The sequence below is a fragment of the Neopelma chrysocephalum genome, unplaced genomic scaffold (genome assembly GCF_003984885.1).
Source record: "Neopelma chrysocephalum unplaced genomic scaffold, ASM398488v2 Primary Assembly neopelma1_97, whole genome shotgun sequence".
Lineage (NCBI taxonomy): Eukaryota > Metazoa > Chordata > Aves > Passeriformes > Pipridae > Neopelma > Neopelma chrysocephalum.
The window spans coordinates 2,705,361-2,725,780 of record NW_020897760.1 but is presented as its reverse complement, the minus strand read 5'-3'; the positions used below and the strand labels follow the sequence as shown (position 1 = coordinate 2,725,780).

Here is a 20,420-nt window from a genome sequence, read left to right as displayed (position 1 = left end):
GTTGAAAATAAGCTAAGGAATTATTTTTAGAGTTAACAGGAGCTGAGAAGAAGAAAAGAGTCATTGATATGTCGATCGTGCAAAGTGGTGATAGGAGACCTCAGTCTGTGTGTTAACACTGGGGTTTGTAATTCCTTAAAAAGTCCCCTTAGCCTGATCTTATTCCAAGCTTTGTTCAGAGAGTGATGGTTTCTGCTGTATGTCTGTGGTTGGAATGGTCTCTAGTAACATTTTGGGGTTTAATTTCCATAAGTAAACAATACAACAAAGAGTACAGCTTTTCTCACTTTAAAAAAATGATGTTCAAGTAACACAGTTTTGAGATGTGTTTGAATTCTTGCTGCTGTAGAAATTTTTGATGAATGAGCAAAATCATATGTATTTTTTGGAGCAGGGTGGAGATGGGGGAATGGAAACGAATAACATCCTTTTATAATGATCCCTGTCTTAATTCTGAGATCACAGTCCTAAATACAGAGATCTTTTGCCAAATACAATATAAAATTGAAAATATGAAAACGTTTGAATGCAACAGAGGGAAAATTTAGAAGCTGTTAGAGTTGTAATAGTTCTGAAGCCACACGAGCTAGTCCAACTTTAAATGACCGAGGGAAGGACTCTGAGATCAGTTTGCAGTTGAAAGACATCTGTTCCACTGAAAGACAACAGAAGGGGTGGGATTTTTCAAAGGAAGTTCTCCAAATGGTTGAAAATTTAGGATTGAGTCCTTCTTCCTGGAACTTAGCCCTGGTATCAGTAGTGACATTGCCACTGAACTGTTCCATTGGCATTACATAATTAAATAACACTGTCATAGTCCCTCTACTTGGCTTTTAGCTGGTAAATAGCTGGGTAATACCATCACTATTGCTACCAACTTCTACAGCTGCAGAAGCAATTCAGAAGTTTCCAGAGTGTCAGAAACAGAGTCCCTCGTGTGCTGCAGCATCAGGCAGGAGGCTGGGGTGGGAAATGGGGGCAGAAAACCCCAGTTATTCATCTGTAGCTCCTTTCAACAGTAAAATATGACAGTAAAACAAGATTTATCCTAGAGTCCTAGACTGGTTTGTGTTGAAAGGGACCTTAAAGATCATCTTGTTCCAACCCCTGCCATGGGCAGGGACAAAATTTCTGGCTTTGTTTAAGTCATCCCAGGAGGTTTTAGCCACAGAGCTTGTTGGATCACTGTCTGTCTGTCCTGCTTCCCTCCTGCAGGAACACAAAACATGGATAATCTGTAGTAAATCGTTTTTGTCTTGTGTCTTGCATTAGTCCGAACACAGAGCATCAGCCTCCCTCCTGCTTAATCAAGGCTTTGCAGCTAATTGGTTAATTACCACCATCCTTTACCACTTCAGTGCAGCTCCACTGGATGTTTTTCCTGGAGAAGGTTTTGCTGCTGGAAGGACACAGATCCTTTGTAGGGTTTCAACATGGAGCCAAAGGTTTTGAAAACACCCCAAACTGAGTCAACATTTAACTGCAGGTAGAGAAGGGAGAGTTGCAGGTCAAGGATCTCCCAGAAATCAAAGTAAACGACTGACAGGCTGTTCAACATCACTTGTTGAATTTTCCAGGATCTTTCTCAAAGCCCAAACTAGGAAGCTACTTTTTGTAGGAACCGAGGAATCTGTAGGAATCCTGAAGGTCTTTAAGGATCCCTCACAGTTCCAAATAGGAGACAAACCATCTCAGACATAATTTGCAAACCCACCCAGTGTTTTAGGGCCTGGTGATACACTTGTGCATTTCTCTGCTGGAGCCCTTTTTTTTACATTTGGGGATTTACTTTCCTAATTTGAAGTAGCAATGCTTAAAACATGTAGAATTAGCTGCAAAAAGTTAAAAAAAATAAGGCCAGGGTTGGTATCTATTTTGTCAGGCAGCACTAGGAGGTGGAGATACTTACAAACCTCACCTCCTTCAGTGTAATTAGTTCACAGGTGGTGTCTTGAAAAGCCTTTGAAGATGCTGCAGAATTCTTAATGCTGACTAAACAAGTAACTGTGACAGGTCAGAGAGAAAAATTGAGGAATCTTCTTTAATTAATGATTTCACATCTGATGAGGCACTATTATAAAAATTGGAGTTGGAGAGAGAAGGACCTTAAGTTATTTAATTTTCTCAGGAACAAAAGCGTGTGTTTAAATGAGCACTCGGGCAGGTTGGACAACTCCTTGAACTTCAGTGGCTTGTCCCTGATCTGCCTTTCTGCATATCTAATATATTTAATAGGCCAGAATACCAAATCACACCTAATTTCAAGCAGGCTCTATTTGTCTCATGGGAAGCTTTCAGACCCACTTTTTTTTCTCTTCTTGTGCAGTTGCAAATCCCATTTTAATCAATAAATGATTTGCACACGGAAAATCTACAGGGCTGGACTCTGAATCTCGGAATTTGTGGTGTTCATTCTTGCCATTAATTTTGTCTTTGTACCTTCAAATAGAGATTTTTGCACGTGGACAGGAGAGCCATTGGTGCAGCAAACCCTGGACTGGGGACAAGCCCTGAGGCAGGAGAGGGTGACCAGCTGTGAGTCACAGCCCATCCGTGCTTCAGCAGCCAACACTCAAACTGTTCTTTCTTTCCCAGTTTGTGGAATTCCTTCCAAAACACTAAACAAGTATGAATAGATGATCCAGATTTAGGGTAACAGATCCTGGACCATTGCAAATTTAACTTCTAAATCATGTTAGGAACAGATGTCTGTTTGTTCAAAGAGCTTTTGATGCTTGGTGGCCACTTCACTGCCTCTCAAATGACCCCACCCTGGGAAGGGAGGCAGAGTCTCCCAGGCTGCCCCGTGTCCCCATGTATGCAGCTGATGGCTGAATCACCCTCCAGCACCCAGGGGAACCACACCAGAGCTTTTTTTGTCAAATATAACAAATATAAAAGCAGATATAGAGTTACCAAGTAGTTTGGTACCAAACAGGAGAACAGTCTCTAAAGAAAAAATACCAATATATTAAACTTACTTGTTAATTAGATGAAAGCTTTACATTCATGGGCACTGCTGTTGCATTTCCGAACTCCAAGCAGGTGTGAAATTCCAGCATAGTTCTCTCTGCCAGAAAGAAATTGTTTTGTATTCCCCCAGCTCAGTGCACCTGCCCAGTGAATTCCGTGGTAACGTGTTCCTGTGGGAACACGGCGCTTAAACCAAGAACACTGGGAATTATACACTGCCTGTGCTCTGGGAAATAGCTGTCTTTAAAGCATTACATACATCTGCTGTTACAAACAGGTGAACTCGATGTTTTTAAATCACTCTGTGAAAGCTCCATCCTCAAAGCAGAATCTATGGAATTAGGTAAATGTTTCTGTTTGAGCAGAATGCGCGTCTCAAACAGCTCGCAGGGTGTGCTCAGTGACATTCTGCAGTGGTTAGAGACTGCATCATTTCACCAGCCTGTTTGAACACAGTAAATCATATTATTCACTGCTTGCTGAAGAGATGCATTATTTAATATCAAAAGAGCTACTTTCTATCAGCTGAAAAATGGGATTAGAACTAGGTCATTTTTAGTCCATTGATTCCTACTCTCTAAACCAGAATGTAAAATACAAGAATGTTTTTTTCCTGATAGTGTATTGCCTACAAGCCTTCTGTCATGGGGGATTTCAATGTTAATGAGTTTTCCCGCAAATATGAGAAGCCCACTTAGGAGGAGAAGCTGGTGAATATTTTAGAATATAACACATTGACCAGTTTGCTGAAATGTCACATTTTAACCAAGTGCTTTTGGGAAATTCCAGGAGAGCAGTGCCAGGGAAATGCCAGGGACAGGTGTGAAATGGCTTCTGTAGTCTGAGAGAAGGGTGCAGGATGTGGAAGGTGGGGAGATGCTCAGCTTACTGTTGCTGCTTCAGTCTTGAACCTTTCTCCTGTCTAAGCGTTTCCAATGCTGAGGGATGAGCCACATCTCCTGAGCCCGATGTTCCTCCACATCTCTGATTGATGCTCACCCCTCTGTGGAAGTTCTCAGCTCCAACGGATCAGTGTCCTTGGTGTTAGTTGTTTGTCATTGTGCAAATTCATTTATGTTATTGTAAATAGGATCAGCATTTGCATATATAAGTGCACTCAGTGTAGGAGCCCCAGCATGGAAACCAGCACACACTGGGGGCACAGAGGAGTCTCTTTTCAGCACAGCACTCACTTCACACATTTAATGGATTTTTAAAACATTGATATCACAGAATCATAGAATATCCTGAGTTGGAAGGGACCCACAAGGATCATGAGTCCAATTCCTGGTCCTGCACAGGACACCCCAACAATCCCACCCTGTCCCTGAGAGTATTGTCAAACACTCTTAAGCTCTGTCAACCTTGGTGCTGTGACCACTGCCCTGGGGAGCCTGTTCAGTGCCCAACCACTCTCTGAGGGAAGAACCTTTTCCTGACATCCAGCCTAAACCTCCCCTGACACAACTTCATGCCATTCCCTCTTTCTTTATAGGTGTGACATCAGTTTATTAATTGTTACTATAGATATGAAACATTACCTCCTCAGTCCACACCCTCAAGACATCTCCCCATCTCAGTGAGGTCGTGGTACTCGATTCTATTCAGGCCATGGGGGAAGCCTGGCATGGCATGGACTCCCTCAGATGGGCTGGAAACATCTGCTCTGAAGGCAGGCTGGGGGCAGAGATCCATATAGTTAAATTTGTTCTTCATCCACAGCCATGATTTAGGCCTGTGCTCCCAAACTACACTGGGAAGTTGGATGTTTGCACATTTAGCTCATGACACAGTAAATCCGTGGAGGCTGATGTGGGTGGCCCAGAGTCATATGTTCCTGTGCTCTGTCCATGATCCTGCAACAGTTCCACAAGGGAAGGAAAATCTTGTAGCCTGCAACACTGCAAGACATAGCACAGGAGCTCTGGAAGACTGTCCCTAGAGGGCCATGTTCATAGAACCATAGAATCATGAAATGATAGAATCATAGAATCCTACAATAGTTTGGGTTGGAGAGACCTTAAATTTCATCTCATTCCACCCCCTGTCATGAGCAGGGACATCTTCCACTAGACCAGGTTGCTCCAAGCCCTGTCCAACCTGGCCTTGGACACTTCCAGGGACAGGGCAGCCACAGCTTCTCTGGGCAACCTGTGCCAGGGCCTTACCACCCTCACAGGGAACAATTCCTTCCCAATATCCCATCTAAACTAGCACATAAAATCCCAGAATGGTTTGGTTGGAAGCAACCTTAAAGCCCATCTTGTTCCACCCCCCTCCACAGGCAGGGACACCTTCCACTAGATAGAGACACCTTCCAGTTCTGATTGAGAGAGGAGAAGCAGGAGATTCCAGAATGTGATTCAGCAGCAGGAAGAGAGCAGTCCTTGTTTTTATTTATCACAGAAGGGAATGTTTTATGTGAGCGTTTTATCAGCCAGAATTGGCTGACTACAGTAATTCGTACAGGAATAAATATGCATATATCCATCTCGATGAGATATGTGGTCATGTGCAGAGATTTACAATGTATATAGAACTGGGTATCTGTAACTTCAGGGAGGGTCCCAACTCTGCGTGGAATATAAAAGAGCCTCCAGCTACAGCTGGCTGGGAAGGAGCTGACAAACTTGGGTTGTTGAGGGAGGGAAGGCTTGGGGGATTAGGGGACTTGTCAGAAAAAGCCTATTTGAAATCTCCCTGAATATGTCAGTTTTAAAGAAATTCAAATAAAGGCCTGTTGAGTTTTGAGTGGAAAAAAAAAATTGGCTTCTTTCCAAGCTACCCATCTCATTGCAGGCAACACTTCTGCTTTTTTTGTCTTTTCCCTGTCTGAATTTCGCACCACATGGAAATCTCCATTCCATGCCAGCTGCATTTAGAGTATCTATGCAACATGGACAATTTGATGCAGTTACCAACAATATTTCCATCCAGGGATGAAAAACAACATCCTGAGATGATCCATTTCCTTGCTCTAAACCTTTAAATCTGTATCGCTCCATCTTTACCTTCTTCTTATTGCAAACCAGTTGCAAGACTCGGTCTACCAAACTAGCGTTTAAGCTGGTTTTGACCCTTCTTTGAACTTTTCAGATCAGCTCTCAGGCAACCCAAGAAACACTGTAGGATGTGGGGTTTTTCCAATAATCTCTTCTGGGTTAAAGAAAACAGCACCAAAATTTGTAAGTAGAAACATGATGGTTGAGCCAAGTCCACGTCCTTCCAAGTGTGTAGGAATAACAAGTTTGAACAGCAGCTCTAAAAAATTAAGCAAATATTTCTTTATCATGAGTTGTCAGCAATCCCAGGAGTGGTGCTGTCTTGGTTTTACCTGCTTTTGTTTAGGAGTCTACAATTATTGGAGACAGACCTTCCTCGGAATAGGAACTGCTTGTGAAGGCACAAATACTCTGGTGAGGGCGGTGCAGAAGTCCCTGAACATCCAACAGGGCTCAAACAGACTTGGACTATGAGCAGACTGAGGTTGTTTGCTGGTGGAGCTGAGAGTGCTGAGTAAAACAGAGATGGTTTGCAGAGAGATGGACCAGAGCTCAAGTCTAGGCCATGTACTTTGTGTTATAGGCTCGAGCCTACCTTGTATTATAGACTTGCACATTGTCCTGCTACACCGTGACCTTTGCTTTCCTCCAGGCCCAGCTGCTGATGAGGATTTATGAATACCAAATATACCAAAATTCAAAACTAAACAAGGATGCAGGTGATCCTCAAAGTGGGTGTGGCAGGCCCAGAGGTTGTACCTCTGAGAAGCAGGTGTTCATAGGAACCTCACACCCACCCAGGTGGAAGGAAACATTTTGAGAGCTCAGGCTCAGTTTAGTGTGTGTTGCTTCATCAATCCAGTAAGGTTGACAAGGAAAAATCACTTTGTAGTTGTTCCTGTGCCTTGGCACCTGTTCCTGTACATGATTTTCATTAAGTCCGCAGTTTAACTGAGCCTCTTAATCCACAAAACACTGTGGAGCCATCTGGTTAAAATTTTAAAGGCTGTTTTCATCAAGATGGAAGTTTTGCAAAATATGTGACCATTTTCAGCTGCTTAGTCAGACATTTCTGTAAGAAAAAGATGTTGGCATCAGGGAGAGGAAGTTTAACTCAATGGATGAGTGGCAGCCTGTCCCCTCCTACCCACCCACCTCCATATAGCACCACGTTGGGTGATGTTGGATGACACTGGGACATTCAGTGATGACGAAATGATTGACCTTGTCATCTTTTGTACGTCCTTCTCGTTGCTGAGGTACACAACTCAGCTTTGCATTTCTCCCTTGATCATCTTCCACAATGGCAGGGCTGCATCTCCATGAGAAAAAGAATTGATAGAACTTACCCTCCTTAATACCCCTGATTGCAGCCGAATGATTGCCGACCATTCAGCTCCTCATTCAACAACGTGGTGTATAAAACCACTCTGAATAAGTTTGCTGCCAAAGCAAGACAATTCAGGAAACAAATAGGTCTTGAAAGCTCAAGAGCATGTTCACTTGAACAAACGGTATGGATTTTGTAATGGGAAAACAGGGAGTCGTTTGACTAATCTGCAGTAAATTGTCAAAGCAAAGTACTCTGATTATAGAGATGTGTCAGGAGTAAGCAATGTCTGCGTTGCTGTTTGTAAGGGTTCCAAACTCGAGCATACTGTGTCTTACCCTCCCACATTGCACAGTCACATTTAGTGTTCAATTCTCATATGGAATATCCTGAGTTAGAAAGGACCCACAAGGATCATCAAGTCCAACTCCTAATAAAGAAGGAGCTGTGTTTTACAAAGAGGTGGAAATCCCACCTGTTAAATGCAGATGATGACTATCCAAGTCTAGATCAGTCATTCAAAAAGTTCCTTTCATAGAAACTTGAAGGCTTTTAGTACTTAAGGGTTATACATGGTACAAACTAGGAAAAAAGTTAATTGTTTTTGAGGCAAAATGTGTCTTTTTCTCTGCTGTGTCCCCAAGACTATCAGAGTTGGTTTGAAGGCATCCAAAAGTCCATCTCTGTCTTCCCAAAAGCACTTTAGGCAGGTATGGCCTGGGATACACACTCAAAAGAAAGCTCCCTTAATTCCCAGAGAGGATAGAAAAAAGAAAAGGTGAAAAGCTTTCAACATCGACTGTGAGATTTACCTACTTTATTATAGAATATATCTTATTTCCCCTTCTGTTCCTATTTTTTTAAGAATATGCCATCCATAACTACTCTGAGAGCTGCTCACATTCCTGCCAAGCACCACGTGCTGTTTTCTGTCTTGTCTTTCTAAATCCTTGTTTTGAGCCAAAATCAATGGCAGAAAGAAATTGCCCATTGCCTGGCTGGGAAACCTTCCTGAGAGTCCGTGTGTCCCTCTGGAGCAGAAGGACATGCACCATGTCAGGTTCATCTGATTGCACCCCAAGAAGAGCTGAGCCACGGATCACCTACAAGGTGATTGCTGATAATACAAAAGAACATTTTTTGATTCTTTTTGTTTTCCGTTTCAAAGAACACTTTCATCAGGGGAGGGTTAGATTGGATATTAGGAAAAAGTCCTTCATGGAAAGGGTTGTCAAGCCCTGGCACAGGCTGCCCAGAGCAGTGGTGGAGTCTCCATCCCTGGAAGTGTTCAAAGATATGTGGGTCTGGCACCTGGGGACAAGGTTTAGTGCTGAACATGGAGTTGATGGTGGGTTGACTGTTGGACTTGATGAACTTAAAGGTCTTTTCGAACTTTAACATTTCTGTGGTTCTATGATTAATTAGGAAGAAGCCTCCCACAGAGGCACCAATGCTGGCTTTTGGGCTTTTTTCTCTTTCCACCAAAATATTAAACTAACTGATAGAGATTTTCAAAGCCATGACTCTTAACAGAATCTTCGTGCCTAAATCTCCCAATCAACTTTGAAAAATCTCAACTATTGGGGTTTTTTTCCTCTCCTCTATGTAATCACATATGCAAAGCCAAGCCATAATGTCTCCAAAATCCTCTGAATTAAGCTGAAAAGCAGGTGGGGAAAGGCTGGTGCACAAAAGGCCTCCAATGCAAAATCCTCCAGTGGCAATAAAAGCTGCAGAGGAGAAGCAGCATCAGCCAGGAGGGGTGAGGGGCTCTGGAAAGGGACTCCCACAGCTCAGGGACTTCCAGCAGAAAGATAACCCAAAATGGCTCCAGACGTGAGGGATTTCATCCGCCCTCTTACACGCAGCTCCAAAAGCTCAGAGTCCTCCCAATGGCCGTGTCAGCTCCTGCTACAATCCCAAATCATTCATCAGAGGGAACAGTGAATAAGGATAAATGGAATCATGGAATCACAGAATCACAGACTGGCTTGGCTTGGAAGGGACCTTAAAGTTTATCCAGTCCCACCCCCTGCCATGGGCAGGGACACCTTCCACTAGACCAGGTTGCTCCAAGTCCCATCCTACCTGGCCTTGAACACTTCCAGGGATGGGGCAGCCACAGCTTCTCTGGGCAACCTGTGCCAGGATCTCACCACTCTGACATAATACCCTTGGTTAAAGGGTGGAAATCTGAAAGTACTTTGGGAAAAAGAAAATCTGCACATTCATGCAAAGTACAAAATACTTGACTCCATTATACACATTTTCTGTGTATTTTGTGGCTGGGCTTTTCATGATGTTTTTTTGATTTCCCTGAGCTCACAAATGGTGACCCTCACTATTGAAGCAACACCTTTAAAGCAGCAGCTCATGTCCCTACACAACCAAGAGGCCCTTTGCCTCGAAGGATTAACCCTTGTTGCAGCCAGAGGAGGATGTCTGTGAAATCCATGTGCTCACCTCAGTGCTGTATAACATGTAGCTATTTAAATTCATTGAAATGAGGACTCCAGAGCTGGCACAGAGGAGGGAAAGAGCTACACAGTCACAAAAAACAATTAAAAGAAAGCAGAGTCAGGCAACAGCTATATATGGTTTATAAGCTTCACTTTCTCTTGGAATCAACGTCTTGCATACAAGGACAATTTTAGGCAGAGAAATAGAACTTTGGACAGCACAAATTGTTAAGGAAATAATTATTCATTGTCTCTTCCAATCAGACAAAGAGTACATAAAATGAAACTAGCAAATGGCATGTTGTTGTGGATTCCCAAAGCTAAATGAGTTCCAGAACTGACTAGGAAAAAAAAAGAAAAAAGGAATTCTGTGAGATACTACCTCTGGCTTAGCAGTTCCCAGAGCTACAACTATCTCAAGGCTGGCAGGGAGAAGACACTTGGGCAGCTACATGTGGGATTTGCACAGGAAAAAGGAGAAAGTAAGTTGTTGGAAGGGAAAACAATGTTTTGCCAAATGCTGCAGGGAAAAGGAGTTGGTGCACTCAGAATCACAGAATATGTGAGTTGGAAGGGACCCACAAGGATCATTGTGTCTAACTCCTGGCCCTGCACAGGATCATCCCCATGGGCCTGAGAGGATCACCAAAACACTGCTTGAGCTCTGTCAGCCTTGGTGCTGTGACCACTGCCCTGGGGAGCCTGTTCAGTGCCCAACCACCCTCTGGGGGAAGAACCATTTCCTAATACCCAACCTAAACCTGCCCTGACACAACTTCAGGACATTCCCTCATGCCTTATTTCTGGTCCCCACAGAGCAGAGATCAGTGCCTGCCCCTCCTCTTCCCCTCCCAAGGAAGCTGTAACTGCAGTGAGGTCTTCCCTCAGTCTCCTCCACCTGAACAGACCAAGTGCCCTCAGCTGCTCCTCACACGGCTCCCCTCAAGGCCCTTCCCCATCTTCATTGCCCTGCTTTGGACACTTTTATAATGGCTTCATATCTTCCTTATATTGTGGTGCCCCAAACTGCCCCAATATTCCAGGTGAGGCTGCCCCAGTGCAGAGCAGAGCAGGACAATCCCCTCCCTGGCCCAGCCGGCGATGCTGGGCCTGATCCCCCCCCAGGACACGGTTTGCCCTCCTGGCTGCCAGGGCACTGCTGACTCATGGCCAACTGGCCATTGACCAGGACCTCCAGGGAACTTTCCTGGCACTGCTTTCCAGCAGAAAGTTAAATGCATGTTGATGACAAAAGAGGAAATCGTGTTTTTATAATTAGTGGGCTGGACTTGCTCATGGAAGTGGCTCATGTCACACGGACTCTCCTGCTGTGCCATGGCTACATCTCCCTAGTGGAAGGCAGGTGACAGGAGAGATGGATGCCCTCCCTTGAGTCAGTGCCCGAGAGAGGCACATCACTCAGCTGCAGGATGACAAACTATATGCTCAAAGTGACAAATCATTTAATTAAAATTTACAAGTGGTTAAATACTGCGTGACCCAAATGGAGGCCGTGATCATGAATCAGTGTGGGAGGAGGAACTCAACTCTCAGCAAATCGATAGTTCACAGCTGCAGTACCTGCACACTCTCTGCATTCCTCATGTGTGGGGAGCCCATTGCTGGCTGCTGGAGAGGCTAGCTCAGAGAAGATCTCAATCAAGTTGAAAAGTAGTAACAATTTTACTTAGACAGTGTTTGAACACTCTTGAGTTTCATGAATAGTTAATGTCACGTCAAGTGTTCAAGAAAAACGCTCTTGTATCTTAAGAGCAAATAGCTCAGCTTTTGATGAGTTATGTTTTTTCCTTGCATACACAGCCCGGTGGAAATTGCAATCATCCTTCATGAAAAGGCTCAGCAGATTTTACTATAGGAGAGGAAGGGTGGCCACTGCATTTACTAACTAATGTAGGAAATGTAAAACTGCCAGGTAACCCACTCTTTTATTGATGCTGTTGAGCACATAATGTGCTGGTAGTTCTGTAAAAATGTGTGTTAGAGGGATTTCACGTGCCAGCGAGATGTGCATTGCTTTTACGCGGATGACTTACCCTGTGTCCTTCAATGTAAGATGTACCCCATGAAAAAGGACAGGATTGAGCATTATTGACAGACAAGACAGACCCAAGAGATAACACCAGCCTAGTCAGCTCACAAGATCACAGAATCAATCACAAAATCACTGAATCACAGGGTCACTGAGGTTGGAAAAGCCCTCCAGGATCATTTAGTCCAACCTGTGTCCAATCTCCACCTTGTCACCCAGCCCCGAGCACTAAATGCCACATCCAGTCATTCTTTGGACACCTCCAGGGATGGGGACTCCACCACCTCCCTGGGCAGCCCCTTCCAATGCCTGAACACCCTTTCCAGGAAGAAATTCCTCCTGATGTCCAACCTGAACCTTCCCTGGCACAGCTTGAGAGGTGTTATGATTCAAGGTGCCACTAAACCTTCTGAAATCAGTAAACAGTTGGACTTTGTTATTTATTTCATCCATCACCTTATTGTAATCAAAGCACTATTGATGATTAATTCCTTGGCTCTTAGCAAGGTTCAGCAGTGACTTGCATGGATTATGGGGTTTTTAATATATCTATAAAACAAGAACAATATATACACTATGCAAAAATATGACCAAGAGAAACATCTAAGAAATGCTTAAGGAAATCAGCAGAAGAGCTGAATAAACCCCACATCTTAGAAATCATCTGACAAGCAGTGGAAGATTTGTTTAAAGGTGTCAGCTCCTTCAGCAAAAAAGTTCCTTCCTCATACACAGTCACCAAAAACTGTGAGAAATCATGTCCTAACTTGCTTAACTCAACATCCTTTGTCAAGAGCAGAAGAATGATGTTGAAACTATCCAGTAACTGGAAAGTTCAGTGTAAAAAATTATCATTCACAATGCATATGACATTGCCTCGACGTAGCAGAACCAACAGAGTCCTCATGATATATGAGAACTATCAAAGGTTGCCACTGAACACAGAGATTTAATGTGCTACTTAATTCTAGAGCTTATTTACAATGTCACACGTCACTTGGAGAAAAATTGTTCTGACAACCAATCATTTAAAATATAGGAAGAATGTTTAACAAAAGGTCAGAAGTACAAATATTTTACATATTAACAACTAATAAATTCATTTCCTTTAAAAGTTAGAAGGATCAGCAAATGTCTTCAAAGCCATTTGTAATATTTGTGCATGAGACCCAACCTCTAATTACCAATGGAAGTTGTAAATAATTGTCAACTATGCAGATGAGCCAAAAATTCTCTCAAATTAAAGTAATTAGCTCCCAAGTCGAATTTTTCTGTCACATTAAAATGCTTTTCCTTTTCTCTAATGTGACACTTACAAATGAGGGCCACATTGTCAGGGAAACAGTTATTGCAGGCTGCCAAAATTAGGTGTGCAAGGGCCTGAAAACACTTCACTTTCAAAACAACCTGTGCTTCTCAGCAAGAGACTTTGTCACTCCATAGTTTTGCTGCAGCATCAAACTTCTGAACTGGGGAAATTTATCCAGCTTGGACCTTTTCAGGTGACTCAGAAGTTTCTGTACCACTTGGTATGGGAATATCTCTCATGAAGAGCCACAGTCCTTGGCTTTTCTTGGTTCTCCTTCACTGAAGTGAGAACTGGGCTACACACAACAGCCCAGGGATGGGGGAATGGGAATAGGCAGCTCTTGCTTCTCCCAGTGCTTTTTCTGGTAGTTTTCTAGTCTTATTCTCAATGTCCTCTTAACCAAAGCTGTTTTTACCACGTCCAGTGAAAGATCATGACCCTTTCTCCTGTTTAATTTTAGACTTCTATGCAGAACCAGCATCAGGCTTGTTTTCTATTTCAAGCTAATCAAGGTTGGGTTTGCTGATTGCTGCAGATGATCACAAAATCAGGGCCAGAGGAGTACCATACATATGTGGGTAAGGAGGTGGTCCCAGCCTTGAACAAATCACGTCCAAAACCAGTCGTGTGATCAGAAAACTGCACAGTAGCATGGAATAATACATTATTTATTTGTGCTGAGCTTACAAGTTTCCTTTCAAACAATCCCTTCTAATTGTTATCCCCCTCTACCTCAACACCTGTTGCTATTCCACATCTTCCAGACAAGACAAAAGGGTTTAGGCTCATAAACCCAAGCTGGATTTGTGGTTTCCTTTGCCCTGACTGTTCCAAAAGCAATGACTTGGAGGATTCTTACAGGGTGAGGGACTGGTTGAACCTTACTCTGGCATCTCATCCATTTAGGCTGGATATCAGGGAGAGATTATTCCTGCAGAGGGTGGTTGGGCACTGAACAGGCTACTCAGGGCAGTGGTCACAGCACCAAGGCTGCCAGAGCTCAAAGAGCATTTGGACAATGCTCTCAGGGACAGGATGGGATTGTTGGGGTGTCTGTGCAACGCTAAGAGTTGGACTGGGTAATCCCTGTGGGCTCCTCCACCTCAGGATATTCCGTGGTTCTCTGATATGCTGGTAAAACCTGTTGTAGGAAGCTTTAGTGTGTCTCTTAGGACATGGGAATGTGGTACTCATCACATTAACAAGCATATCTGCCTGCCAAGAACTTCTGCAAAATAAGCAAGAATCTTTTTACCTTTGACTAATGAAAACTGTATATTTAAAACATTTTAACACAGGTTTTCAAATCTAAATTAGTTTAAAGAAATTAAAAGCTTAAAACAGAAAGTCTGTCAGCCACATCAACAAAAGAGTCCATATATGTGCTCCAGAATCAGTGTGTTCATCACTCTGCAAACACTCCAAAAGTCACCTTTCTGAAGCAAAGCTTTGGAAGATGATTGTGATGCCCATATTTAGTCACCATAGTGTAGCCCCAGGGTGAGGCAGGCTGAGATTTCCCATGAATAATAGCAATTACATTTGATATCAGTTATAAAGCATCATTTTAAAGAAATGGAGGTTTCAGTTGCTACATCATTTAGAAAAGTCTTAAAATTGATTTCAGAGTTCATTCTAAAGAAAGAGTTTCTTTCCTCCTTCTGACAAATTTTGAGTTTTTCCATACATAAACTCGGAAAAAAGTGGTTTTCTCACCATATCTGGGGCAAGAAAAACAGTTTGAGAGTTGTACATTTCTCTTGTGGATTACAGCTTAAAATACCTGAAAATTAATAGCTCAAATTCTGTATCTATTCAGAACTTGTCTCTGAGTCTGTATTTCTCAGAACTAGGACACCTTTATACTGACATCTTGGGAAATATCACAGAATCCCAGACTGGCTTTGGTTGGGAAAGACCTTAAAGCCCATCCAGTTCCACCCCTGCCATGGATGGGGACACCTTCCACTAGACCAGGTTGCTCCAAGCCCCGTCCAACCTGGCCTTGGACACTTCCAGAGATGGGGCAGTCACAGCTTCTCTGGGCAACCTGTGCCTTATTGAAGTGAATTATTTCTTTTCTGGCCAAAACATTTCCCTTAGCCACTAAGTTCAGTTTGAATTTTCCTCTATCCTCTGGAATTCATGCAGCTCCTTCCCACTGTGGCACATCCAGCTTTGAGGTTCTTCATTAAATCCCAGCTCAGGGACAGTCCCTGTGTTGTTGGTCAGTGGTAGAGGACTTCGGGAGATGATGTGGGGCTGTGGGTGACCATGTGCAGGCTGTGTCTGCTCTGGAGAGCTGTGTTCAGGCTGCTCAGAGCCAGTGATTCCAGGCCCCACTTGGCTGATTTCTCCTGTCTCCTTTGGTTAAACTGGATCAGGTGGTGATCCAGTTAAACACAGGTTCATCCCAGGACTGGGGCTGGCATCTCCTCTGTCTGCTAAAAGTCATCCCATTCCTCCAAAGCTGGTTCACATCCATCACTCCAGAGTTCCTAAAAAATGTTTCATTTTCCCAACATAACTGAGCATCTCAACCACACGAAGAAATGGAACATGACTTGAGTAAAAAGGATGATATGTAAAGCCAGATTTTATTCTGTTCCCTCACAGTACTTTTCCTCATAAATACTTCTCTGGATTATGAAATATTCCTTGCAGCAGGAACGAAGTCCATCAAGGCTGTACTATTTCATCCTGTCAAACATCGAGACACCCCATGTTCAGTACCTGCTTCATTTATCCCATCAATGCATGAGAAGGATTCTTTTCCTTTGCAGTATTTCATGGAAGGGGTTTTTATTTTATACGATCAAGTTTATCTCTGTCTAAATGAAATTCTATTAAAGATACACCATAGAGTAATGTGTAAGGGTTTAAAATTGGGTTTGTTTTGGGGCTGTGACTAATGTCCTACAGCGTGGGAATGATTGGAGTGAGGCGACTCTTTCTGAGCAACCCCAGAGTTCTGAGTCTGTGGTACTCAGAGACATTTCATAGAATCCCAGACTGGGTTGGTTGGAATGGGCCTTAAAGCCCATCCCATTCCAGCCCCTGCCATGTGCAGGGACACCTTCCACTAGATCAGGTTGCTCCAAGCCCCATCCAACCTGGCCTTGGGCACTTCCAGGGGTGGGGCAGCCACAGCTTCTCTGGGCAAGCTGTGCCAGGGCCTCCCCTCACAGCCAAGAATTCTTTCCCAATATCCCATCTATCCTATTGCCCTCTGCAATAGGAAGTCATTCCTCCTTGTCGCGTCACTCCATCCCTTGTCCCACGTCTCTCTCCAGCTCTTTTGGAGCCTGTTAGGCACTGGAAGGGGCTCTGAGGTCTCCCCAGAGGCTTCTCTTCTCCATCACTGAGCAGGTACAACAGCAAGGCCATACAGTCAGAAGGACCAGGACCTACAGGGAGTTTTAGGTACCATTGAGTGAATAATTCCCCATAAATGGGGACTTCTCTTTAGGCAGCTATACATTAAAATTCAAAATGTGAGTTCAGAAACAAATCACAGTTGGGTAATAAAGTTACACTAATCCCTCTTCATTGTGAAAACAGTGGCAATATAAAGTGCTTTTTGGAATGTATTCCAGTGCAGCAGCAGCAGATTTGTAACAACTCAAGGGTGTACTACACTGAATAGAAAATGGGAATAACTCCTGTAGGTCTCTTAACTATGGGATCACTAATAATTCCATGCTGAACTCCTTGAAAAAGCACACATTGATGCTGAGAATCACAGCAATTACTTTGCCACGTGAACAGAAAATGTCCAAAGTCAAGGTTTGTGAGTTGTCACATATTGTGCCTCATTATAAACTATCCCATGTGCCTCCTTTTTTCCCAGTATCTTAAATACTCTTCAACAAGAGCATCCCTTTAATTAGAATGAAAAGGTTATATTGCCCTCTTTCAGTTGTTACCCAAATTTTGCCGATCAGTCTGTAACTTTACATATCATCACATTATCATGATATTTTAAAGTATAAATTAGATGCAAAATATACTCACCATTTATGTCTTATTTACTCGACCATTTATAAGTTTGAAAAATTAGACATTTTTGCTTCTCTAAAATAACACACGTAGTTTTTTTCAATTAAATGTTTGGCTGTGAACAATAACAACCAGATTTAAACCTTGGTTTGTATGAGAAAAGTCAAATTTATGTGGAAAATAAATGAGATTTTGGAAGCTGGCAGCAAGGAGGAATGAACTTTTGGGGGAAAAATTCCCTACAATTTCAGGGTTCCATTTATTAGCACAGTTTTTGAAAGTAAGGAAGAGGCTGCTGAGGGTTGGTTGTCTCAAGGTAGTGTCTCAAGGCAGTGAAATGTGTGAAAAGGAAACAGGAGACAGCGAAAATCCAACAGGTGACCTGACCCAATGTCCCCTTGGCACCACCACCTCCCTTGGAGTGGGGCTGCTCCTTGCTGCTGCCCTCCAGTGCTCTTCCCAGCCCCAGGATCATGTTTCCGAAGTGTTGTCTAGATCTGGAACTGCTCACCTCTCCATCCTGAGCATGGGATGGTCTCCTTGGAACAGGGAGAATTCCGACTGTAAGAACCATGTTGCTGATGACTCAGCCCAGGGACGTCGGAGATGCTTCGTATCCATCTGTAGATATTAAGGTGCCCCCACTCAGTATTTTGAGAGGTTGCTGACTTTGGAAATGCTTTGTTCCAGAGAGTTGTTTGAGAACAGGAATTAAGACACTTAAACTCTTTTCCCTGTAGTTCGCAGCACCATCAGTTCCGGCTCCGCTGTCTCTCCAAGCCTAAGGAAACACAGCTGTTAAATGTTCATTAAGTAGGTCTGGTTGGAACAACTGCAGGATATGTCTGGCAGGTCCCATCACACCCAGAACCCAGCAAAAATGATCTGACTTTATAATTTCCACTGCTGGGTGTATTTTTAGCTGGTTCTCAATGAGTTTGTTGCTGTTTACAATATTTAACTGGAGTTATTTCTCGGTGGGTGGAATGGGAAGGGTGACTCCAACTGTTGTGGAAGGCAGGGAGGGAAACGTGTCTCCTGCTGCCTCCTCACCCAAGTATTTTCACAGCCAGGGAACCCCAATTCCCAGGCAAAGATCCCCACAATTAGGAGATTACAGAGCTGGTGGCTATGGTTACCATGTTTTGATTGCTTGACTTTCATTTTCATCCTGTAAATACCTTATTTTTTGTTTTGACTCAGTCAAAATCAGTATCAAGAACCAGTTTTAAATTAGATACAGGGCATGTCCCAAGTGGAGTCTTCATGAGAAATGCTTCTGTCTTATTTTCTGTGTATACACAGAGCTACACACACGCACACACTGGGATATTTCACTTTAAAACATTGCTGGTGGCACATCTCAAGTGTTTAAAATACTAAGCTTTAATATTTTAGCACAACAAATAGTAGATTTTTGCTTCTGCAGTTCTAGCAATAATTTTTTATTCTCTGTTTTCCGATGTGAAGAGTCAGAAAACACCATTTTATTCCTTTAAATTAGAAATAAGGACAAATCAGCATCTCATTTTACAGTTCCTGCCCCTGAGAGCAGCCCTATGTGGACACCAAAGATCAAGGCCTGACAATACCCTTCTCTTATCAATAACATCAGTCTCCTGGGGACTCTTCTTAAAAATCTTCCTGCCAGCACTCACATCTCAGAAAAGGATAAAGCCACTCTGTTAAGAACCTGGCACTTCTCAGTTTTATCCTCTCCAGCTCTGGCTTATCCACCGGGCAGAGTTGCTCTGGGACAACTTCTGCAGTATTTCCTGTGTCCTTTCTCAAGGATTTTTGGATGGATTTGTCTCAGGAGTGATGAGCTCTTCTGGATGGAAAATATACCAAAGCAAGATTCTACCCAAAATTACATCCACGCAACACAGGGAATGGCTGCCCAGGCATTACCTGAGCCAAATTTGGCTGTTCCCTGGACTGAAATATTTGATGTAGCTCATACTGTGGCTCATGTCCAGTGTGTTGAACATCCTCATCCAACGGTTCCTTATACTCGGTGAGAAATTTTTCCAGTGCCCCATGAGCCATCACAGACGTGTTTCACTTTTTGGGAAGGTCTGGTTTCCTTGCTTGACTTTCTTTACTGGGATACAGAAACAGTTTTACTGTAGATCCCTTATAAAATAATCTCTGACAAACCTATAGATTTATTTCAAATATAGGATCATTGTGCATTTCACACGTGCTCTGGGGAGGCTGGCCTGGGCAGTGCTGCACATTCCTCTCTCATTAAAAAGAATTTCAGGGATTCACAGAATCACACAATTGTTCAGTTTGGAAAAGCCCTCTGAGATCGAGTCCAACCATTCCCCCAGCACTGCCAAGGCCACCACTGACCCATGTCCCAAGTGCCACATCCACATGGCTTTTCAATCCCTCCAGGGATGGGGACTCCACCACTGACCTGGGCAGCTGTGCCAGGGCTGGATGGCCCTTTCCAGGAAGAAATTCCTCCTGATGTCCAACCTGAACCTCCCCTGGCACAGCTTAAGGCCATTTCCTCTTGTCCTGTCCCTTGTTCCCTGGGAGCAGAGCCCGACCCCCACCTGGCTCCACCCTCCTGTCAGAGAGTTGGAGAGAGCAAGAAGGTCCCCCCTGAGTCTCCTTTTTTCCAGGCTGAGGCCCCTTTCAGCTCCATCAGCCACTCCTGGTGCTCCAGACCCTTCCCCAGCTCTGTTCCCTTCTCTGGACACATTCCAGCCCCTCAATGTCTTTCTTGTCCCGAGCAGCCCAAATCTGACCCCAGGATTCAAGGTGTAGCCTCAACAGGGGGATTTTTTTTTTTTTAAAGTGCCAGTAACAGAGGAACATGAGACTGGAGAGGACCTTCTCATTCTCCACATCCACCTCTCAGCCACTACAGCCGTGGTCCAACTGCATTTCAACATTACTAAAATCCTCAGCATTTTCCAGTGTCATTATCATGGTCAAAGCCCTGTTTAATCACAGCCTCCATCTGGCACACACTTCAAAAGGGCTTCCTCCTTTGGATTTATCTCTTTAACTTCACTGGTGAATTTTCCATCGCAGTGAATTTCCTGTCTCTCAGCCTGCAGGATGATTGCATTTGCATAAGACTAAACAAATCGGTGTCTTCAAGGAGTCATTTTTAGACAAGACTTTAAGGTTTTGTTCTCCCAAGGTCAAGCTTTCTCCAACCCTCCCTGGCCTCTGAGGCACAGGAGGATGTTTCTCATCTTGACAAGCTCCCCTTTGGTCAGAGCCCTCTGGAGCCTGTTCTGGAGCTCTCCAGGCTGATTATCTCCTCTATCACCCA

General features: G+C 43.6%; 1 protein-coding gene and 1 long non-coding RNA gene across 2 annotated transcripts in view; one reads left to right on the top strand and one right to left on the bottom strand.

Moving 5' to 3' along the window:
* The window catches only part of NEGR1 (neuronal growth regulator 1), a 213,426-nt gene that overhangs the window by 188,754 nt on the left and 4,252 nt on the right, over nt 1–20,420 (top strand). The window lies entirely within an intron of this gene.
* LOC113972908 lies at nt 1,382–3,071 on the bottom strand. The gene is made up of 3 exons (XR_003536063.1): nt 2,982–3,071; nt 1,910–2,071; nt 1,382–1,480 (listed from the first exon to the last, which is right to left on the bottom strand). It is a non-coding gene; the product is annotated as an uncharacterized LOC113972908 (long non-coding RNA).